Genomic DNA, 18,471 nt, shown 5'->3' on the forward strand with positions numbered 1-18,471 from the left:
TGAATGGACCAGCTGACGCTCATAATTCATATTAAAGGTATCGACTCATTTTTTCATTTCATAACTCCTGACATAAATTAAGACATAACTGTCACTATAAGTTTCTCAGAATACAATAGTGGTCAAATACTGAATCTTGAGTATTATATCTTTTTAATGATGTATAGTTTGTCAAGGTATAACATTAAATCTGATAGTATATTTGAACTAAATAAAAAAAAAAACGCTTCAGTGCGCCGACGCTCTGGAAACGGTTAACAGGTTAAAACACCATCGAGCATCCGTCTTAACTTCCGACATTGATCGAACGTGGATTCGTTCTCATAAAGAGGGCACCGGTAACTTGTAACCTATCAGGCTCTCAGGCATCAGGTCAATCGATTCGGCATAGGATTATATGTGCTAGCGTTTTTGCTTCCGTTTGGAGGTTGTGTCCCTCCAACTCTTTGTTGTATGACTCACTTTTGCCTTTGGATATTTGGAGAAGGTTGCCTTCGGTAACCGCTCTCTCACTCGACAGACCGAAACGGAACTGTGCGAAATGTGAGGCTCCCTTTCACAGGCGCAATTTAGGCACAGATAATGGCCGCGACCAGCCCGAAGCAGGTCACCTTAGTTGCCCGGCTAGCTCAGTCGGTAGAGCATGAGACTCTTAATCTCAGGGTCGTGGGTTCGTGCCCCACGTTGGGCGCATCTATTAGCCCTCTCTCTTCCCAACGGGGTCTCGGTTTCCAGCGTGGAAAGCGAGTCCACCATTGCCGGAAAAGTCCAGGTCTGCTTTTTTTTATAAACTGACCCATGGACTGGCTGGCCGTAGGTCTCTGTGGCGCAATCGGACAGCGCGTTCGGCTGTTAACCGAAAGGTTGGTGGTTCGAGCCCACCCAGGGACGAATGGTGTTTTTCGTTGACGTCCGGCCATGCAACCACCAACACAGCTGCAGAATTTAGCACACGTGTGTCCACTAACACATCCGTGTCATTTCGGACGCATGACACGACGTTTCTTGGCCCCTTTTAGCGTTTACAGCTTGGTCAGTTGCTTTGTGTTCAGAGAAGACAGCGGGTGTTGTGAAAGTTTACATCAGCTTATGTTTGCTGTGGCGCGTGGATGGAATACTCATGTTTTGTTCCTGGTGGTGGAGGCCTGTGTTCCAGAGAGGTCCTGCTCAAAACTCCTTTTAAAACACCATCGAGCATCCGTAATAACTTCCGACATTGATCGAACGTGGATTTTGTTCTCATAAGGAGGGCACCGGTAACTTGTAACCTATCAGGCTCTCAGGCATGAGGTCAATCGATTCGGCATAGGCCTATATGTACTAGCGTTTTTGATTCCGGTTGGAGGTTGTGTCCCTCCAACTCTTTGTTGTATGACTCACTTTTATCTTTGGATATTTGGAGAAGTTTGCCTTCGGTAACCGCTCTCTCACTCGACAGACCGAAACGGGGGGACGAATGGTGTTTTTCGTTGACGTCCTGCCATGCAACCACCAACACAGCTGCAGAATTTAGCACACGTGTGTCCACTAACACATCCGTGTCATTTCGGACGCATGAAACGACGTTTCTTGGCCCTTTTAGCGTTTACAGCTTGGTCAGTTGCTTTGTGTTCAAAGAAGACAGCGGGTGTTGTGAAAGTTTACATCAGCTTATGTTTGCTGTGGCGCGTGGATGGAATGCTCATGTTTTGTTCCGGGTTGTGGAGGCCTGTGTTCCAGAGAGGTCCTGCTCAAAACTCCTTTTAAAACACCATCGAGCATCCGTCTTAACTTCCGACATTGATCGAACGTGGATTCGTTCTCATAAAGAGGGCACCGGTAACTTGTAACCTATCAGGCTCTCAGGCATCAGGTCAATCGATTCGGCATAGGATTATATGTGCTAGCGTTTTTGCTTCCGTTTGGAGGTTGTGTCCCTCCAACTCTTTGTTGTATGACTCACTTTTGCCTTTGGATATTTGGAGAAGGTTGCCTTCGGTAACCGCTCTCTCACTCGACAGACCGAAACGGAACTGTGCGAAATGTGAGGCTCCCTTTCACAGGCGCAATTTAGGCACAGATAATGGCCGCGACCAGCCCGAAGCAGGTCACCTTAGTTGCCCGGCTAGCTCAGTCGGTAGAGCATGAGACTCTTAATCTCAGGGTCGTGGGTTCGAGCCCCACGTTGGGCGCATCTATTAGCCCTCTCTCTTCCCAACGGGGTCTCGGTTTCCAGCGTGGAAAGCGAGTCCACCATTGCCGGAAAAGTCCAGGTCTGCTTTTTTTTATAAACTGACCCATGGACTGGCTGGCCGTAGGTCTCTGTGGCGCAATCAGACAGCGCGTTCGGCTGTTAACCGAAAGGTTGGTGGTTCGAGCCCACCCAGGGACGAATGGTGTTTTTCGTTGACGTCCGGCCATGCAACCACCAACACAGCTGCAGAATTTAGCACACGTGTGTCCACTAACACTTCCGTGTCATTTCGGACGCATGACACGACGTTTCTTGGCCCCTTTTAGCGTTTACAGCTTGGTCAGTTGCTTTGTGTTCAGAGAAGACAGCGGGTGTTGTGAAAGTTTACATCAGCTTATGTTTGCTGTGGCGCGTGGATGGAATACTCATGTTTTGTTCCTGGTGGTGGAGGCCTGTGTTCCAGAGAGGTCCTGCTCAAAACTCCTTTTAAAACACCATCGAGCATCCGTCATAACTTCCGACATTGATCGAACGTGGATTTTGTTCTCATAAGGAGGGCACCGGTAACTTGTAACCTATCAGGCTCTCAGGCATGAGGTCAATCGATTCGGCATAGGCCTATATGTACTAGCGTTTTTGATTCCGGTTGGAGGTTGTGTCCCTCCAACTCTTTGTTGTATGACTCACTTTTATCTTTGGATATTTGGAGAAGGTTGCCTTCGGTAACCGCTCTCTCACTCGACAGACCGAAATGGAACTTTAGCTCCGGGTTGTGCATATTATTGGCCTGCTCTACTGGGTCAATTTGTATCCCCCAACAACAGATATGGCTCAAACAAACAAAGTACACTCTAAGCCTACCTCTAGGCTTAACCCTGACTTTACCCGCAAGAGGCTATGCCAAGCCTGTGCGAAATGTGAGGCTCCCTTTCACGGGCGCAATTTAGGCACAGATAATGGCCGCGACCAGCCCGAAGCAGGTCACCTTAGTTGCCCGGCTAGCTCAGTCGGTAGAGCATGAGACTCTTAATCTCAGGGTCGTGGGTTCGAGCCCCACGTTGGGCGCATCTATTAGCCCTCTCTCTTCCCAACGGGGTCTCGTTTTCCAGCGTGGAAAGCGAGTCCACCATTGCCGGAAAAGTCCAGGTCTGCTTTTTTTTATAAGCTGACCCATGGACCGGCTGGCCGTAGGTCTCTGTGGTGCAATCGGACAGCGCGTTCGGCTGTTAACCGAAAGGTTGGTGGTTCGAGCCCACCCAGGGACGAATGGTGTTTTTCGTTGACGTCCGGCCATGCAACCACCAACACAGCTGCAGAATTTAGCACACGTGTGTCCACTAACACATCCGTGTCATTTCGGACGCATGACACGACGTTTCTTGGCCCCTTTTAGCGTTTACAGCTTGGTCAGTTGCTTTGTGTTCAGAGAAGACAGCGGGTGTTGTGAAAGTTTACATCAGCTTATGTTTGCTGTGGCGCGTGGATGGAATACTCATGTTTTGTTCCTGGTGGTGGAGGCCTGTGTTCCAGAGAGGTCCTGCTCAAAACTCCTTTTAAAACACCATCGAGCATCCGTGATAACTTCCGACATTGATCGAACGTGGATTTTGTTCTCATAAGGAGGGCACCGGTAACTTGTAACCTATCAGGCTCTCAGGCATGAGGTCAATCGATTCGGCATAGGCCTATATGTACTAGCGTTTTTGATTCCGGTTGGAGGTTGTGTCCCTCCAACTCTTTGTTGTATGACTCACTTTTATCTTTGGATATTTGGAGAAGTTTGCCTTCGGTAACCGCTCTCTCACTCGACAGACCGAAACAGGGGGGACGAATGGTGTTTTTCGTTGACGTCCTGCCATGCAACCACCAATACAGCTGCAGAATTTAGCACACGTGTGTCCACTAACACATCCGTGTCATTTCGGACGCATGAAACGACGTTTCTTGGCCCTTTTAGCGTTTACAGCTTGGTCAGTTGCTTTGTGTTCAAAGAAGACAGCGGGTGTTGTGAAAGTTTGCCTTTGGATATTTGGAGAAGGTTGCCTTCGGTAACCGCTCTCTCACTCGACAGACCGAAACGGAACTTTAGCTCCGGGTTGTGCATATTATTGGCCTGCTCTACTGGGTCAAATTGTATCCCCCAACAACAGATATGGCTCAAACAAACAAAGTACACTCTAAGCCTACCTCTAGGCTTAACCCTGACTTTACCCGCAAGAGGCTATGCCAAGCCTGTGCGAAATGTGAGGCTCCCTTTCACGGGCGCAATTTAGGCGCAGATAATGGCCGCGACCAGCCCGAAGCAGGTCACCTTAGTTGCCCGGCTAGCTCAGTCGGTAGAGCATGAGACTCTTAGTCTCAGGGTCGTGGGTTCGAGCCCCACATTGGGCGCATCTATTAGCCCTCTCTCTTCCCAACGGGGTCTCGGTTTCCAGCGTGGAAAGCGAGTCCACCATTGCCGGAAAAGTCCAGGTCTGCTTTTTTTTATAAGCTGACCCATGGACTGGCTGGCCGTAGGTCTCTGTGGCGCAATCGGACAGCGCGTTCGGCTGTTAACCGAAAGGTTGGTGGTTCGAGCCCACCCAGGGACGAATGGTGTTTTTCGTTGACGTCCGGCCATGCAACCACCAACACAGCTGCAGAATTTAGCACACGTTCTCATTTCGGACGCATGACACGACGTTTCTTGGCCCCTTTTAGCGTTTACAGCTTGGTCAGTTGCTTTGTGTTCAGAGAAGACAGCGGGTGTTGTGAAAGTTTACATCAGCTTATGTTTGCCTATATGTACTAGCGTTTTTGATTCCGGTTGGAGGTTGTGTCCCTCCAACTCTTTGTTGTATGACTCACTTTTATCTTTGGATATTTGCAGAAGTTTGCCTTCGGTAAACGCTCTCTCACTCGACAGACCGAAACGGGGGGACGAATGGTGTTTTTCGTTGACGTCCTGCCATGCAACCACCAACACAGCTGCAGAATTTAGCACACGTGTGTCCACTAACACATCCGTGTCATTTCGGACGCATGAAACAACGTTTCTTGGCCCTTTTAGCGTTTACAGCTTGGTCAGTTGCTTTGTGTTCAGAGAAGACAGCGGGTGTTGTGAAAGTTTACATCAGCTTATGTTTGCTGTGGCGCGTGGATGGAATGCTCATGTTTTGTTCCGGGTGGTGGAGGCCTGTGTTCCAGAGAGGTCCTGCTCAAAACTCCTTTTAAAACAACATTGAGCATCCGTAATAACTTCCGACATTGATCGAACGTGGATTTCGTTCTCATAAAGAGGGCACCGGTAAATTGTAACCTATCAGGCTCTCAGGCATGAGGTCAATCGATTCGGCATAGGATTATATGTGCTAGCGTTTTTGCTTCCGTTTGGAGGTTGTGTCCCTCCAACTCTTTGTTGTATGACTCACTTTTGCCTTTGGATATTTGGAGAAGGTTGCCTTCGGTAACCGCTCTCTCACTCGACAGACCGAAACGGAACTTTAGCTCCAGGTTGTGCATATTATTGGCCTGCTCTACTGGGTCAAATTGTATCCCCCAACAACAGATATGGCTCAAACAAACAAAGTACACTCTAAGCCTACCTCTAGGCTTAACCCTGACTTTACCCGCAAGAGGCTATGCCAAGCCTGTGCGAAATGTGAGGCTCCCTTTCACGGGCGCAATTTAGGCGCAGATAATGGCCGCGACCAGCCCGAAGCAGGTCACCACAGTTGCCCGGCTAGCTCAGTCGGTAGAGCATGAGACTCTTAATCTCAGGGTCGTGGGTTCGAGCCCCACATTGGGCGCATCTATTAGCCCTCTCTCTTCCCAACGGGGTCTCGGTTTCCAGCGTGGAAAGCGAGTCCACCATTGCCGGAAAAGTCCAGGTCTGCTTTTTTTTATAAGCTGACCCATGGACTGGCTGGCCGTAGGTCTCTGTGGCGCAATCGGACAGCGCGTTCGGCTGTTAACCGAAAGGTTGGTGGTTCGAGCCCACCCAGGGACGAATGGTGTTTTTCGTTGACGTCCGGCCATGCAACCACCAACACAGCTGCAGAATTTAGCACACGTTCTCATTTCGGACGCATGACACGACGTTTCTTGGCCCCTTTTAGCGTTTACAGCTTGGTCAGTTGCTTTGTGTTCAGAGAAGACAGCGGGTGTTGTGAAAGTTTACATCAGCTTATGTTTGCCTATATGTACTAGCGTTTTTGATTCCGGTTGGAGGTTGTGTCCCTCCAACTCTTTGTTGTATGACTCACTTTTATCTTTGGATATTTGCAGAAGTTTGCCTTCGGTAAACGCTCTCTCACTCGACAGACCGAAACGGGGGGACGAATGGTGTTTTTCGTTGACGTCCTGCCATGCAACCACCAACACAGCTGCAGAATTTAGCACACGTGTGTCCACTAACACATCCGTGTCATTTCGGACGCATGAAACGACGTTTCTTGGCCCTTTTAGCGTTTACAGCTTGGTCAGTTGCTTTGTGTTCAAAGAAGACAGCGGGTGTTGTGAAAGTTTACATCAGCTTATGTTTGCTGTGGCGCGTGGATGGAATGCTCATGTTTTGTTCCGGGTGGTGGAGGCCTGTGTTCCAGAGAGGTCCTGCTCAAAACTCCTTTTAAAACACCATCGAGCATCCGTAATAACTTCCGACATTGATCGAACGTGGATTTCGTTCTCATAAAGAGGGCACCGGTAACTTGTAACCTATCAGGCTCTCAGGCATCAGGTCAATCGATTCGGCATAGGATTAAATGTGCTAGCGTTTTTGCTTCCGTTTGGAGGTTGTGTCCCTCCAACTCTTTGTTGTATGACTCACTTTTGCCTTTGGATATTTGGAGAAGGTTGCCTTCGGTAACCGCTCTCTCACTCGACAGACCGAAACGGAACTTTAGCTCCGGGTTGTGCATATTATTGGCCTGCTCTACTGGGTCAAATTGTATCCCCCAACAACAGATATGGCTCAAACAAACAAAGTACACTCTAAGCCTACCTCTAGGCTTAACCCTGACTTTACCCACAAGAGGCTATGCCAAGCCTGTGCGAAATGTGAGGCTCCCTTTCACGGGCGCAATTTAGGCGCAGATAATGGCCTCGACCAGCTCGAAGCAGGTCACCGCAGTTGCCCGGCTAGCTCAGTCGGTAGAGCATGAGACTCTTAATCTCAGGGTCGTGGGTTCGAGCACCACGTTGGGCGCATCTATTAGCCCTCTCTCTTCCCAACGGCGTCTCGGTTTCCAGCGTGGAAAGCGAGTCCACCATTGCCGGAAAAGTCCAGGTCTGTTTTTTTTTATAAGCTGACCCATGGACAGGCTGGCCGTAGGTCTCTGTGGCGCAATCGGACAACGCGTTTGGCTGTTAACCGAAAGGTTGGTGGTTCGAGTCCACCCAGGGACGAATGGTGTTTTTCGTTGACGTCCGGCCATGCAACCACCAACACAGCTGCAGAATTTAGCACACGTGTGTCCACTAACACATCCGTGTCATTTCGGACGCATGACACGACGTTTCTTGGCCCCTTTTAGCGTTTACAGCTTGGTCAGTTGCTTTGTGTTCAAAGAAGACAGCGGGTGTTGTGAAAGTTTACATCAGCTTATGTTTGCTGTGGCGCGTGGATGGAATACTCATGTTTTGTTCCTGGTGGTGGAGGCCTGTGTTCCATAGAGGTCCTGCTCAAAACTCCTTTTAAAACACCATCGAGCATCCGTAATAACTTCCGACATTGATCGAACGTGGATTTTGTTCTCATAAGGAGGGCACCGGTAACTTGTAACCTATCAGGCTCTCAGGCATGAGGTCAATCGATTCGGCATAGGCCTATATGTACTAGCGTTTTTGATTCCGGTTGGAGGTTGTGTCCCTCCAACTCTTTGTTGTAAGACTCACTTTTATCTTTGGATATTAGGAGAAGTTTGCCTTCGGTAACCGCTCTCTCACTCGACAGACCGAAACGGGGGGACGAATGGTGTTTTTCGTTGACGTCCTGCCATGCAACCACCAACACACCTTGGTCAGTTGCTTTGTGTTCAAAGAAGACAGCGGGTGTTGTTAAAGTTTACATCAGCTTATGTTTGCTGTGGCGCGTGGATGGAATGCTCATGTTTTGTTCCGGGTGGTGGAGGCCTGTGTTCCAGAGAGGTCCTGCTCAAAACTCCTTTTAAAACAACATTGAGCATCCGTAATAACTTCCGACATTGATCGAACGTGGATTTCGTTCTCATAAAGAGGGCACCGGTAAATTGTAACCTATCAGGCTCTCAGGCATGAGGTCAATCGATTCGGCATAGGATTATATGTGCTAGCGTTTTTGCTTCCGTTTGGAGGTTGTGTCCCTCCAACTCTTTGTTGTATGACTCACTTTTGCCTTTGGATATTTGGAGAAGGTTGCCTTCGGTAACCGCTCTCTCACTCGACAGACCGAAACGGAACTTTAGCTCCGGGTTGTGCATATTATTGGCCTGCTCTACTGGGTCAAATTGTATCCCCCAACAACAGATATGGCTCAAACAAACAAAGTACACTCTAAGCCTACCTCTAGGCTTAACCCTGACTTTACCCGCAAGAGGCTATGCCAAGCCTGTGCGAAATGTGAGGCTCCCTTTCACAGGCGCAATTTAGGCGCAGATAATGGCCGCGACCAGCCCGAAGCAGGTCACCGCAGTTGCCCGGCTAGCTCAGTCGGTAGAGCATGAGACTCTTAATCTCAGGGTCGTGGGTTCGAGCCCCACGTTGGGCGCATCTATTAGCCCTCTCTCTTCCCAACGGGGTCTCGGTTTCCAGCGTGGAAAGCGAGTCCACCATTGCCGGAAATGTCCAGGTCTGCTTTTTTTATATGCTGACCCATGGACTGGCTGGCCGTAGGTCTCTGTGGCGCAATTGGACAGCGCGTTCGGCTGTTAACCGAAAGGTTGGTGGTTCGAGCCCACCCAGGGACGAATGGTGTTTTTCGTTGACGTCCGGCCATGTAACCACCAACACAGCTGCAGAATTTAGCACACGTTCTCATTTCGGACGCATGACACGACGTTTCTTGGCCCCTTTTAGCGTTTACAGCTTGGTCAGTTGCTTTGTGTTCAGAGAAGACAGCGGGTGTTGTGAAAGTTTACATCAGCTTATGTTTGCCTATATGTACTAGCGTTTTTGATTCCGGTTGGAGGTTGTGTCCCTCCAACTCTTTGTTGTATGACTCACTTTTATCTTTGAATATTTGCAGAAGTTTGCCTTCGGTAACCGCTCTCTCACTCGACAGACCGAAACGGGGGGACGAATGGTGTTTTTCGTTGACGTCCTGCCATGCAACCACCAACACAGCTGCAGAATTTAGCACACGTGTGTCCACTAACACATCCGTGTCATTTCGGACGCATGAAACGACGTTTCTTGGCCCTTTTAGCGTTTACAGCTTGGTCAGTTGCTTTGTGTTCAAAGAAGACAGCGGGTGTTGTGAAAGTTTACATCAGCTTATGTTTGCTGTGGCGCGTGGATGGAATGCTCATGTTTTGTTCCGGGTGGTGGAGGCCTGTGTTCCAGATAGGTCCTGCTCAAAACTCCTTTTAAAACACCATCGAGCATCCGTAATAACTTCCGACATTGATCGAACGTGGATTTCGTTCTCATAAAGAGGGCACCGGTAACTTGTAACCTATCAGGCTCTCAGGCATCAGGTCAATCGATTCGGCATAGGATTATATGTGCTAGCGTTTTTGCTTCCGTTTGGAGGTTGTGTCCCTCCAACTCTTTGTTGTATGACTCACTTTTGCCTTTGGATATTTGGAGAAGGTTGCCTTCGGTAACCGCTCTCTCACTCGACAGACCGAAACGGGGGGACGAATGGTGTTTTTCGTTGACGTCCGGCCATGCAACCACCAACACAGCTGCAGAATTTAGCACACGTGTCCACTAACACATCCGTGTCATTTCGGACGCATGACACGACGTTGCTTGGCCCCTTTTAGCGTTTACAGCTTGGTCAGTTGCTTTGTGTTCAGAGAAGAACGCGGGTGTTGTGAAAGTTTACATCAGCTTATGTTTGCTGTGGCGCGTGGATGGAATGCTCATGTTTTGTTCCGGGTGGTGGAGGCCTGTGTTCCAGAGAGGTCCTACTCAAAACTCCTTTTAAAACACCATCGAGCATCCGTAATAACTTCCGACATTGATCGAACGTGGATTTCGTTCTCATAAAGAGGGTACCGGTAACTTGTAACCTATCAGGCTCTCAAGCATCAGGTCAATCGATTCGGCATAGGATTATATGTGCTAGCGTTTTTGCTTCCGTTTGGAGGTTGTGTCCCTCCAACTCTTTGTTGTATGACTCACTTTTGCCTTTGGATATTTGTAGAAGGTTGCCTTCGGTAACCGCTCTCTCACTCGACAGACCGAAACGGAACTTTAGCTCCGGGTTGTGCATATTATTGGCCTGCTCTACTGGGTCAAATTGTATCCCCCAACAACAGATATGGCTCAAACAAACAAAGTACACTCTAAGCCTACCTCTAGGCTTAACCCTGACTTTACCCGCAAGAGGCTATGCCAAGCCTGTGCGAAATGTGAGGCTCCCTTTCACGGGCGCAATTTAGGCGCAGATAATGGCCGCGACCAGCCCGAAGCAGGTCATCGCAGTTGCCCGGCTAGCTCAGTCGGTAGAGCATGAGACTCTTAATATCAGGGTCGTGGGTTCGAGCACCACGTTGGGCGCATCTATTAGCCCTCTCTCTTCCCAACGGGGTCTCGGTTTCCAGCGTGGAAAGCAAGTCCACCATTGCCGGAAAAGTCCATTTCTGCTTTTTTTTATAAGTTGACCCATGGACTGCCTGGCCGTAGGTCTCTGTGGCGCAATCGGACAACGCGTTTGGCTGTTAACCGAAAGGTTGGTGGTTCGAGCCCACCCAGGGACGAAAGGTGTTTTTCGTTGACGTCCGGCCATGCAACCACCAACACAGCTGCAGAATTTAGCACACGTGTGTCCACTAACACATCCGTGTCATTTCGGACGCATGACACGACGTTTCTTGGGCCCTTTTAGCGTTTACAGCTTGTTCCGTTGCTTTGTGTCCAGAGAAGACAGCGGGTGTTGTGAAAGTTTACATCAGCTTATGTTTGCTGTGGCGCGTGGATGGAATACTCATGTTTTGTTCCTGGTGGTGGAGGCCTGTGTTCCAGAGAGGTCCTGCTCAAAACTCCTTTTAAAACACCATCGAGCATCCGTAATAACTTCCGACATTGATCGAACGTGGATTTTGTTCTCATAAGGAGGGCACCGGTAACTTGTAACCTATCAGGCTCTCAGGCATGAGGTCAATCGATTCGGCATAGGCCTATATGTACTAGCGTTTTTGATTCCGGTTGGAGGTTGTGTCTCTCCAACTCTTTGTTGTATGACTCACTTTTATCTTTGGATATTTGGAGAAGTTTGCCTTCGGTAACCGCTCTCTCACTCGACAGACCGAAACGGGGGGACGAATGGTGTTTTTCGTTGACGTCCTGCCATGCAACCACCAACACAGCTGCAGAATTTAGCACACGTGTGTCCACTAACACATCCGTGTCATTTCGGACGCATGAAACGACGTTTCTTGGCCCTTTTAGCATTTACAGCTTGGTCAGTTGCTTTGTGTTCAAAGAAGACAGCGGGTGTTGTGAAAGTTTACATCAGCTTATGTTTGCTGTGGCGCGTGGATGGAATGCTCATGTTTTGTTCCGGTTGGTGGAGGCCTGTGTTCCAGAGAGGTCCTGCTCAAAACTCCTTTTAAAACACCATCGAGCATCCGTCTTAACTTCCGACATTGATCGAACGTGGATTCGTTCTCATAAAGAGGGCACCGGTAACTTGTAACCTATCAGGCTCTCAGGCATCTGGTCAATCGATTCGGCATAGGATTATATGTGCTAGCGTTTTTGCTTCCGTTTGGAGGTTGTGTCCCTCCAACTCTTTGTTGTATGACTCACTTTTGCCTTTGGATATTTGGAGAAGGTTGCCTTCGGTAACCGCTCTCTCACTCGACAGACCGAAACGGAACTTTAGCTCCGGGTTGTGCATATTATTGGCCTGCTCTACTGGGTCAAATTGTATCCCCCAACAACAGATATGGCTCAAACAAACAAAGTACACTCTAAGCCTACCTCTAGGCTTAACCCTGACTTTACCCGCAAGAGGCTATGCCAAGCCTGTGCGAAATGTGAGGCTCCACCATTCGGGCGCAATTTAGGCACAGATAATGGCCGCGACCAGCCCGAAGCAGGTCACCTTAGTTGCCCGGCTAGCTCAGTCGGTAGAGCATGAGACTCTTAATCTCCGGGTCGTGCGTTCGAGCCCCACGTTGGGCGCATCTATTAGCCCTCTCTCTTCCCAACGGGGTCTCGGTTTCCAGCGTGGAAAGCGAGTTCACCATTGCCGGAAAAGTCCAGGTCTGCTTTTTTTATAAGCTGACCCATGGACTGGCTGGCCGTAGGTCTCTGTGGCGCAATCGGACAGCGCGTTCGGCTGTTAACTGAAAGGTTGGTGGTTCGAGCCCACCCAGGGACGAATGGTGTTTTTCGTTGACGTCCGGCCATGCAACCACCAACACAGCTGCAGAATTTAGCACACGTGTGTCCACTAACACATCCGTGTCATTTCGGACGCATGACACGACGTTTCTTGGCCCCTTTTAGCGTTTACAGCTTGGTCAGTTGCTTTGTGTTCAGAGAAGACAGCGGGTGTTGTGAAAGTTTACATCAGCTTATGTTTGCTGTGGCGCGTGGATGGAATACTCATGTTTTGTTCCTGGTGGTGGAGGCCTGTGTTCCAGAGAGGTCCTGCTCAAAACTCCTTTTAAAACACCATCGAGCATCCGTAATAACTTCCGACATTGATCGAACGTGGATTTTGTTCTCATAAGGAGGGCACCGGTAACTTGTAACCTATCAGGCTCTCAGGCATGAGGTCAATCGATTCGGCATAGGCCTATATGTACTAGCGTTTTTGATTCCGGTTGGAGGTTGTGTCCCTCCAACTCTTTGTTGTATGACTCACTTTTATCTTTGGATATTTGGAGAAGTTTGCCTTCGGTAACCGCTCTCTCACTCGACAGACCGAAACGGGGGGACGAATGGTGTTTTTCGTTGACATCCTGCCATGCAACCACCAACACAGCTGCAGAATTTAGCACACGTGTGTCCACTAACACATACGTGTCATTTCGGACGCATGAAACGACTTTTCTTGGCCCTTTTAGCGTTTACAGCTTGGTCAGTTGCTTTGTGTTCAAAGAAGACAGCGGGTGTTGTGAAAGTTTACATCAGCTTATGTTTGCTGTGGCGCGTGGATGGAATGCTCATGTTTTGTTCCGGGTGGTGGAGGCCTGTGTTCCAGAGAGGTCCTGCTCAAAACTCCTTTTAAAACACCATCGAGCATCCGTCATAACTTCCGACATTGATCGAACGTGGATTTCGTTCTCATAAAGAGGGCACCGGTAACTTGTAACCTATCAGGCTCTCAGGCATCAGGTCAATCGATTCGGCATAGGATTATATGTGCTAGCGTTTTTGCTTCCGTTTGGAGGTTGTGTCCCTCCAACTCTTTGTTGTATGACTCACTTTTGCCTTTGGATATTTGGAGAAGGTTGCCTTCGGTAACCGCTCTCTCACTCGACAGACCGAAACGGAACTTTAGCTCCGGGTTGTGCATATTATTGGCCTGCTCTACTGGGTCAAATTGTATCCCACAACAACAGATATGGCTCAAACAAACAAAGTACACTCTAAGCCTACCTCTAGGCTTAACCCTGACTTTACCCGCAAGAGGCTATGCCAAGCCTGTGCGAAATGTGAGGCTCCCTTTCACGGGCGCAATTTAGAAACAGATAATGGCCGCGACCAGCCCGAAGCAGGTCACCTTAGTTGCCCGGCTAGCTCAGTCGGTAGAGTATGAGACTCTTAATCTCAGGGTCGTGGGTTCGAGCCCCACGTTGGGCGCATCTATTAGCCCTCTCTCTTCCCAACGGGGTCTCGGTTTCCAGCGTGGAAAGCGAGTCCACCATTGCCGGAAAAGTCCAGGTCTGCTTTTTTTTATAAGCTGACCCATGGACTGGCTGGCCGTAGGTCTCTGTGGCGCAATCGGACAGCGCGTTCGGCTGTTAACTGAAAAGTTGGTGGTTCGAGCCCACCCAGGGACGAATGGTGTTTTTCGTTGACGTCCGGCCATGCAACCACCAACACAGCTGCAGAATTTAGCACACGTGTGTCCACTAACACATCCGTGTCATTTCGGACGCATGACACGACGTTTCTTGGCCCTTTTAGCGTTTACAGCTTGGTCAGTTGCTTTGTGTTCGAAGAAGACAGCGGGTGTTGTGAAAGTTTACATCAGCTTATGTTTGCTGTGGCGCGTGGATGGAATGCTCATGTTTTGTTCCGGGTGGTGGAGGCCTGTGTTCCAGAGAGGTCCTGCTCAAAACTCCTTTTAAAACACCATCGAGCATCCGTCATAACTTCCGACATTGATCGAACGTGGATTTCGTTCTCATAAGGAGGGCACCGGTAACTTGTAACCTATCAGGCTCTCAGGCATGAGGTCAATCGATTTGGCATAGGCCTATATGTACTAGCGTTTTTGATTCCGGTTGGAGGTTGTGTCCCTCCAACTCTTTGTTGTATGACTCACTTTTATCTTTGGATATTTGGAGAAGTTTGCCTTCGGTAACCGCTCTCTCACTCGACAGACCGAAACGGGGGGACGAATGGTGTTTTTCGTTGACGTCCTTCCATGCAACCACCAACACAGCTGCAGAATTTAGCACACGTGTGTCCACTAACACATACGTGTCATTTCGGACGCATGAAACGACGTTTCTTGGCCCTTTTAGCGTTTACAGCTTGGTCAGTTGCTTTGTGTTCAAAGAAGACAGCGGGTGTTGTGAAAGTTTACATCAGCTTATGTTTGCTGTGGCGCGTGGATGGAATGCTCATGTTTTGTTCCGGGTGGTGGAGGCCTGTGTTCCAGAGAGGTCCTGCTCAAAACTCCTTTTAAAACACCATCGAGCATCCGTCATAACTTCCGACATTGATCGAACGTGGATTTCGTTCTCATAAAGAGGGCACCGGTAACTTGTAACCTATCAGGCTCTCAGGCATCAGGTCAATCGATTCGGCATAGGATTATATGTGCTAGCGTTTTTGCTTCCGTTTGGAGGTTGTGTCCCTCCAACTCTTTGTTGTATGACTCACTTTTGCCTTTGGATATTTGGAGAAGGTTGACTTCGGTAACCGCTCTCTCACTCGACAGACCGAAACGGAACTTTAGCTCCGGGTTGTGCATATTATTGGCCTGCTCTACTGGGTCAAATTGTATCCCCCAACAACAGATATGGCTCAAACAAACAAAGTACACTCTAAGCCTACCTCTAGGCTTAACCCTGACTTTACCCGCAAGAGGCTATGCCAAGCCTGTGCGAAATGTGAGGCTCCCTTTCACGGGCGCAATTTTGGCACAGATAATGGCCGCGAGCAGCCCGAAGCAGGTCACCTTAGTTGTCCGGCTAGCTCAGTCGGTAGAGCATGAGACTCTTAATCTCAGGGTCGTGGGTTCGAGCCCCACGTTGGGCGCATCTATTAGCCCTCTCTCTTCCCAACGGGGTCTCGTTTTCCAGCGTGGAAAGCGAGTCCACCATTGCCGGAAAAGTCCAGGTCTGCTTTTTTTTATAAGCTGACCCATGGACTGGCTGGCCGTAGGTCTCTGTGGTGCAATCGGACAGCGCGTTCGGCTGTTAACCGGAAGGTTGGTGGTTCGAGCCCACCCAGGGACGAATGGTGTTTTTCGTTGACGTCCGGCCATGCAACCACCAACACAGCTGCAGAATTTAGCACACGTGTGTCCACTAACACATCCGTGTCATTTCGGACGCATGACACGACGTTTCTTGGCCCCTTTTAGCGTTTACAGCTTGGTCAGTTGCTTTGTGTTCAGAGAAGACAGCGGGTGTTGTGAAAGTTTACATCAGCTTATGTTTGCTGTGGCGCGTGGATGGAATACTCATGTTTTGTTCCTGGTGGTGGAGGCCTGTGTTCCAGAGAGGTCCTGCTCAAAACTCCTTTTAAAACACCATCGAGCATCCGTAATAACTTCCGACATTGATCGAACGTGGATTTTGTTCTCATAAGGAGGGCACCGGTAACTTGTAACCTATCAGGCTCTCAGGCATGAGGTCAATCGATTCGGCATAGGCCTATATGTACTAGCGTTTTTGATTCCGGTTGGAGGTTGTGTCCCTCCAACTCTTTGTTGTATAACTCACTTTTATCTTTGGATATTTGGAGAAGTTTGCCTTCGGTAACCGCTCTCTCACTCGACAGACCGAAACGGGGGGACGAATGGTGTTTTTCGTTGACGTCCTGCCATGCAACCACCAACACAGCTGCAGAATTTAGCACACGTGTGTCCACTAACACATCCGTGTCATTTCGGACGCATGAAACAACGTTTCTTGGCCCTTTTAGCATTTACAGCTTGGTCAGTTGCTTTGTGTTCAAAGAAGACAGCGGGTGTTGTGAAAGTTTACATCAGCTTATGTTTGCTGTGGCGCGTGGATGGAATGCTCATGTTTTGTTCCGGGTGGTGGAGGCCTGTGTTCCAGAGAGGTCCTGCTCAAAACTCCTTTTAAAACACCATCGAGCATCCGTAATAACTTCCGACATTGATCGAACGTGGATTTTGTTCTCATAAGGAGGGCACCGGTAACTTGTAACCTATCAGGCTCTCAGGCATGAGGTCAATCGATTCGGCATAGGCCTATATGTACTAGCGTTTTTGATTCCGGTTGGAGGTTGTGTCTCTCCAACTCTTTGTTGTATGACTCACTTTTATCTTTGGATATTTGGAGAAGTTTGCCTTCGGTAACCGCTCTCTCACTCGACAGACCGAAACGGGGGGACGAATGGTGTTTTTCGTTGACGTCCTGCCATGCAACCACCAACACAGCTGCAGAATTTAGCACACGTGTGTCCACTAACACATCCGTGTCATTTCGGACGCATGAAACGACGTTTCTTGGCCCTTTTAGCATTTACAGCTTGGTCAGTTGCTTTGTGTTCAAAGAAGACAGCGGGTGTTGTGAAAGTTTACATCAGCTTATGTTTGCTGTGGCGCGTGGATGGAATGCTCATGTTTTGTTCCGGTTGGTGGAGGCCTGTGTTCCAGAGAGGTCCTGCTCAAAACTCCTTTTAAAACACCATCGAGCATCCGTCTTAACTTCCGACATTGATCGAACGTGGATTCGTTCTCATAAAGAGGGCACCGGTAACTTGTAACCTATCAGGCTCTCAGGCATCTGGTCAATCGATTCGGCATAGGATTATATGTGCTAGCGTTTTTGCTTCCGTTTGGAGGTTGTGTCCCTCCAACTCTTTGTTGTATGACTCACTTTTGCCTTTGGATATTTGGAGAAGGTTGCCTTCGGTAACCGCTCTCTCACTCGACAGACCGAAACGGAACTTTAGCTCCGGGTTGTGCATATTATTGGCCTGCTCTACTGGGTCAAATTGTATCCCCCAACAACAGATATGGCTCAAACAAACAAAGTACACTCTAAGCCTACCTCTAGGCTTAACCCTGACTTTACCCGCAAGAGGCTATGCCAAGCCTGTGCGAAATGTGAGGCTCCCTTTCACCGGCGCAATTTAGGCACAGATAATGGCCGCCACCAGCCCGAAGCAGGTCACCTTAGTTGCCCGGCTAGCTCAGTCGGTAGAGCATGAGACTCTTAATCTCAGGGTCGTGGGTTCGAGCCCCACGTTGGGTGCATCTATTAGCCCTCTCTCTTCCCAACGGGGTCTCGGTTTCCAGCGTGGAAAGCGAGTCCACCATTGCCGGAAAAGTCCAGGTCTGCTTTTTTTTATAAACTGACCCATGGACTGGCTGGCCGTAGGTCTCTGTGGCGCAATCGGACAGCGCGTTCGGCTGTTAACCGAAAGGTTGGTGGTTCGAGCCCACCCAGGGACGAAGGGTGTTTTTCGTTGACGTCCGGCCATGCAACCACCAACACAGCTGCAGAATTTAGCACACGTGTGTCCACTAACACATCCGTGTCATTTCGGACGCATGACACGATGTTTCTTTGCCCCTTTTAGCGTTTACAGCTTGGTCAGTTGCTTTGTGTCCAGAGAAGACAGCGGGTGTTGTGAAAGTTTACATCAGCTTATGTTTGCTGTGGCGCGTGGATGGAATACTCATGTTTTGTTCCTGGTGGTGGAGGCCTGTGTTCCAGAGTCGTCCTGCTCAAAACTCCTTTTAAAACACCATCGAGCATCCGTAATAACTTCCGACATTGATCGAACGT

General features: G+C 49.2%; 24 non-coding genes across 24 annotated transcripts; all 24 read left to right on the forward strand.

The window, feature by feature from the left end:
• Positions 1-618: 618 nt before the first annotated feature.
• Positions 619-691, forward strand: trnak-cuu (transfer RNA lysine (anticodon CUU)). The gene has a single exon. It is a non-coding gene; the product is annotated as a tRNA-Lys (tRNA).
• A 126-nt stretch (positions 692-817) lies between these two features.
• trnan-guu (transfer RNA asparagine (anticodon GUU)) lies at positions 818-891 on the forward strand. Its single transcript has one exon. It is a non-coding gene; the product is annotated as a tRNA-Asn (tRNA).
• Positions 892-2,098: 1,207 nt separating this feature from the next.
• trnak-cuu (transfer RNA lysine (anticodon CUU)) lies at positions 2,099-2,171 on the forward strand. Its single transcript has one exon. It is a non-coding gene; the product is annotated as a tRNA-Lys (tRNA).
• A 126-nt stretch (positions 2,172-2,297) lies between these two features.
• On the forward strand, positions 2,298-2,371 carry trnan-guu (transfer RNA asparagine (anticodon GUU)). The gene has a single exon. It is a non-coding gene; the product is annotated as a tRNA-Asn (tRNA).
• A 794-nt stretch (positions 2,372-3,165) lies between these two features.
• Positions 3,166-3,238, forward strand: trnak-cuu (transfer RNA lysine (anticodon CUU)). Its single transcript has one exon. It is a non-coding gene; the product is annotated as a tRNA-Lys (tRNA).
• A 126-nt stretch (positions 3,239-3,364) lies between these two features.
• Positions 3,365-3,438, forward strand: trnan-guu (transfer RNA asparagine (anticodon GUU)). Its single transcript has one exon. It is a non-coding gene; the product is annotated as a tRNA-Asn (tRNA).
• A 1,053-nt stretch (positions 3,439-4,491) lies between these two features.
• Positions 4,492-4,564, forward strand: trnak-cuu (transfer RNA lysine (anticodon CUU)). The gene has a single exon. It is a non-coding gene; the product is annotated as a tRNA-Lys (tRNA).
• A 126-nt stretch (positions 4,565-4,690) lies between these two features.
• trnan-guu (transfer RNA asparagine (anticodon GUU)) lies at positions 4,691-4,764 on the forward strand. The gene has a single exon. It is a non-coding gene; the product is annotated as a tRNA-Asn (tRNA).
• A 1,124-nt stretch (positions 4,765-5,888) lies between these two features.
• trnak-cuu (transfer RNA lysine (anticodon CUU)) lies at positions 5,889-5,961 on the forward strand. The gene has a single exon. It is a non-coding gene; the product is annotated as a tRNA-Lys (tRNA).
• A 126-nt stretch (positions 5,962-6,087) lies between these two features.
• Positions 6,088-6,161, forward strand: trnan-guu (transfer RNA asparagine (anticodon GUU)). Its single transcript has one exon. It is a non-coding gene; the product is annotated as a tRNA-Asn (tRNA).
• A 1,124-nt stretch (positions 6,162-7,285) lies between these two features.
• On the forward strand, positions 7,286-7,358 carry trnak-cuu (transfer RNA lysine (anticodon CUU)). Its single transcript has one exon. It is a non-coding gene; the product is annotated as a tRNA-Lys (tRNA).
• A 126-nt stretch (positions 7,359-7,484) lies between these two features.
• Positions 7,485-7,558, forward strand: trnan-guu (transfer RNA asparagine (anticodon GUU)). Its single transcript has one exon. It is a non-coding gene; the product is annotated as a tRNA-Asn (tRNA).
• Positions 7,559-8,824: 1,266 nt separating this feature from the next.
• On the forward strand, positions 8,825-8,897 carry trnak-cuu (transfer RNA lysine (anticodon CUU)). The gene has a single exon. It is a non-coding gene; the product is annotated as a tRNA-Lys (tRNA).
• Positions 8,898-9,022: 125 nt separating this feature from the next.
• On the forward strand, positions 9,023-9,096 carry trnan-guu (transfer RNA asparagine (anticodon GUU)). The gene has a single exon. It is a non-coding gene; the product is annotated as a tRNA-Asn (tRNA).
• A 1,686-nt stretch (positions 9,097-10,782) lies between these two features.
• trnak-cuu (transfer RNA lysine (anticodon CUU)) lies at positions 10,783-10,855 on the forward strand. The gene has a single exon. It is a non-coding gene; the product is annotated as a tRNA-Lys (tRNA).
• A 126-nt stretch (positions 10,856-10,981) lies between these two features.
• trnan-guu (transfer RNA asparagine (anticodon GUU)) lies at positions 10,982-11,055 on the forward strand. Its single transcript has one exon. It is a non-coding gene; the product is annotated as a tRNA-Asn (tRNA).
• A 1,356-nt stretch (positions 11,056-12,411) lies between these two features.
• On the forward strand, positions 12,412-12,484 carry trnak-cuu (transfer RNA lysine (anticodon CUU)). The gene has a single exon. It is a non-coding gene; the product is annotated as a tRNA-Lys (tRNA).
• Positions 12,485-12,609: 125 nt separating this feature from the next.
• On the forward strand, positions 12,610-12,683 carry trnan-guu (transfer RNA asparagine (anticodon GUU)). Its single transcript has one exon. It is a non-coding gene; the product is annotated as a tRNA-Asn (tRNA).
• Positions 12,684-14,040: 1,357 nt separating this feature from the next.
• On the forward strand, positions 14,041-14,113 carry trnak-cuu (transfer RNA lysine (anticodon CUU)). Its single transcript has one exon. It is a non-coding gene; the product is annotated as a tRNA-Lys (tRNA).
• Positions 14,114-14,239: 126 nt separating this feature from the next.
• On the forward strand, positions 14,240-14,313 carry trnan-guu (transfer RNA asparagine (anticodon GUU)). Its single transcript has one exon. It is a non-coding gene; the product is annotated as a tRNA-Asn (tRNA).
• A 1,356-nt stretch (positions 14,314-15,669) lies between these two features.
• Positions 15,670-15,742, forward strand: trnak-cuu (transfer RNA lysine (anticodon CUU)). The gene has a single exon. It is a non-coding gene; the product is annotated as a tRNA-Lys (tRNA).
• A 126-nt stretch (positions 15,743-15,868) lies between these two features.
• trnan-guu (transfer RNA asparagine (anticodon GUU)) lies at positions 15,869-15,942 on the forward strand. Its single transcript has one exon. It is a non-coding gene; the product is annotated as a tRNA-Asn (tRNA).
• Positions 15,943-17,861: 1,919 nt separating this feature from the next.
• trnak-cuu (transfer RNA lysine (anticodon CUU)) lies at positions 17,862-17,934 on the forward strand. The gene has a single exon. It is a non-coding gene; the product is annotated as a tRNA-Lys (tRNA).
• A 126-nt stretch (positions 17,935-18,060) lies between these two features.
• Positions 18,061-18,134, forward strand: trnan-guu (transfer RNA asparagine (anticodon GUU)). The gene has a single exon. It is a non-coding gene; the product is annotated as a tRNA-Asn (tRNA).
• Positions 18,135-18,471: the final 337 nt, after the last annotated feature.

The sequence above is a fragment of the Siphateles boraxobius genome, unplaced genomic scaffold (assembly GCF_051911475.1).
Source record: "Siphateles boraxobius isolate OS27281-9 unplaced genomic scaffold, OSU_SipBor_1 61, whole genome shotgun sequence".
Lineage (NCBI taxonomy): Eukaryota > Metazoa > Chordata > Actinopteri > Cypriniformes > Leuciscidae > Siphateles > Siphateles boraxobius.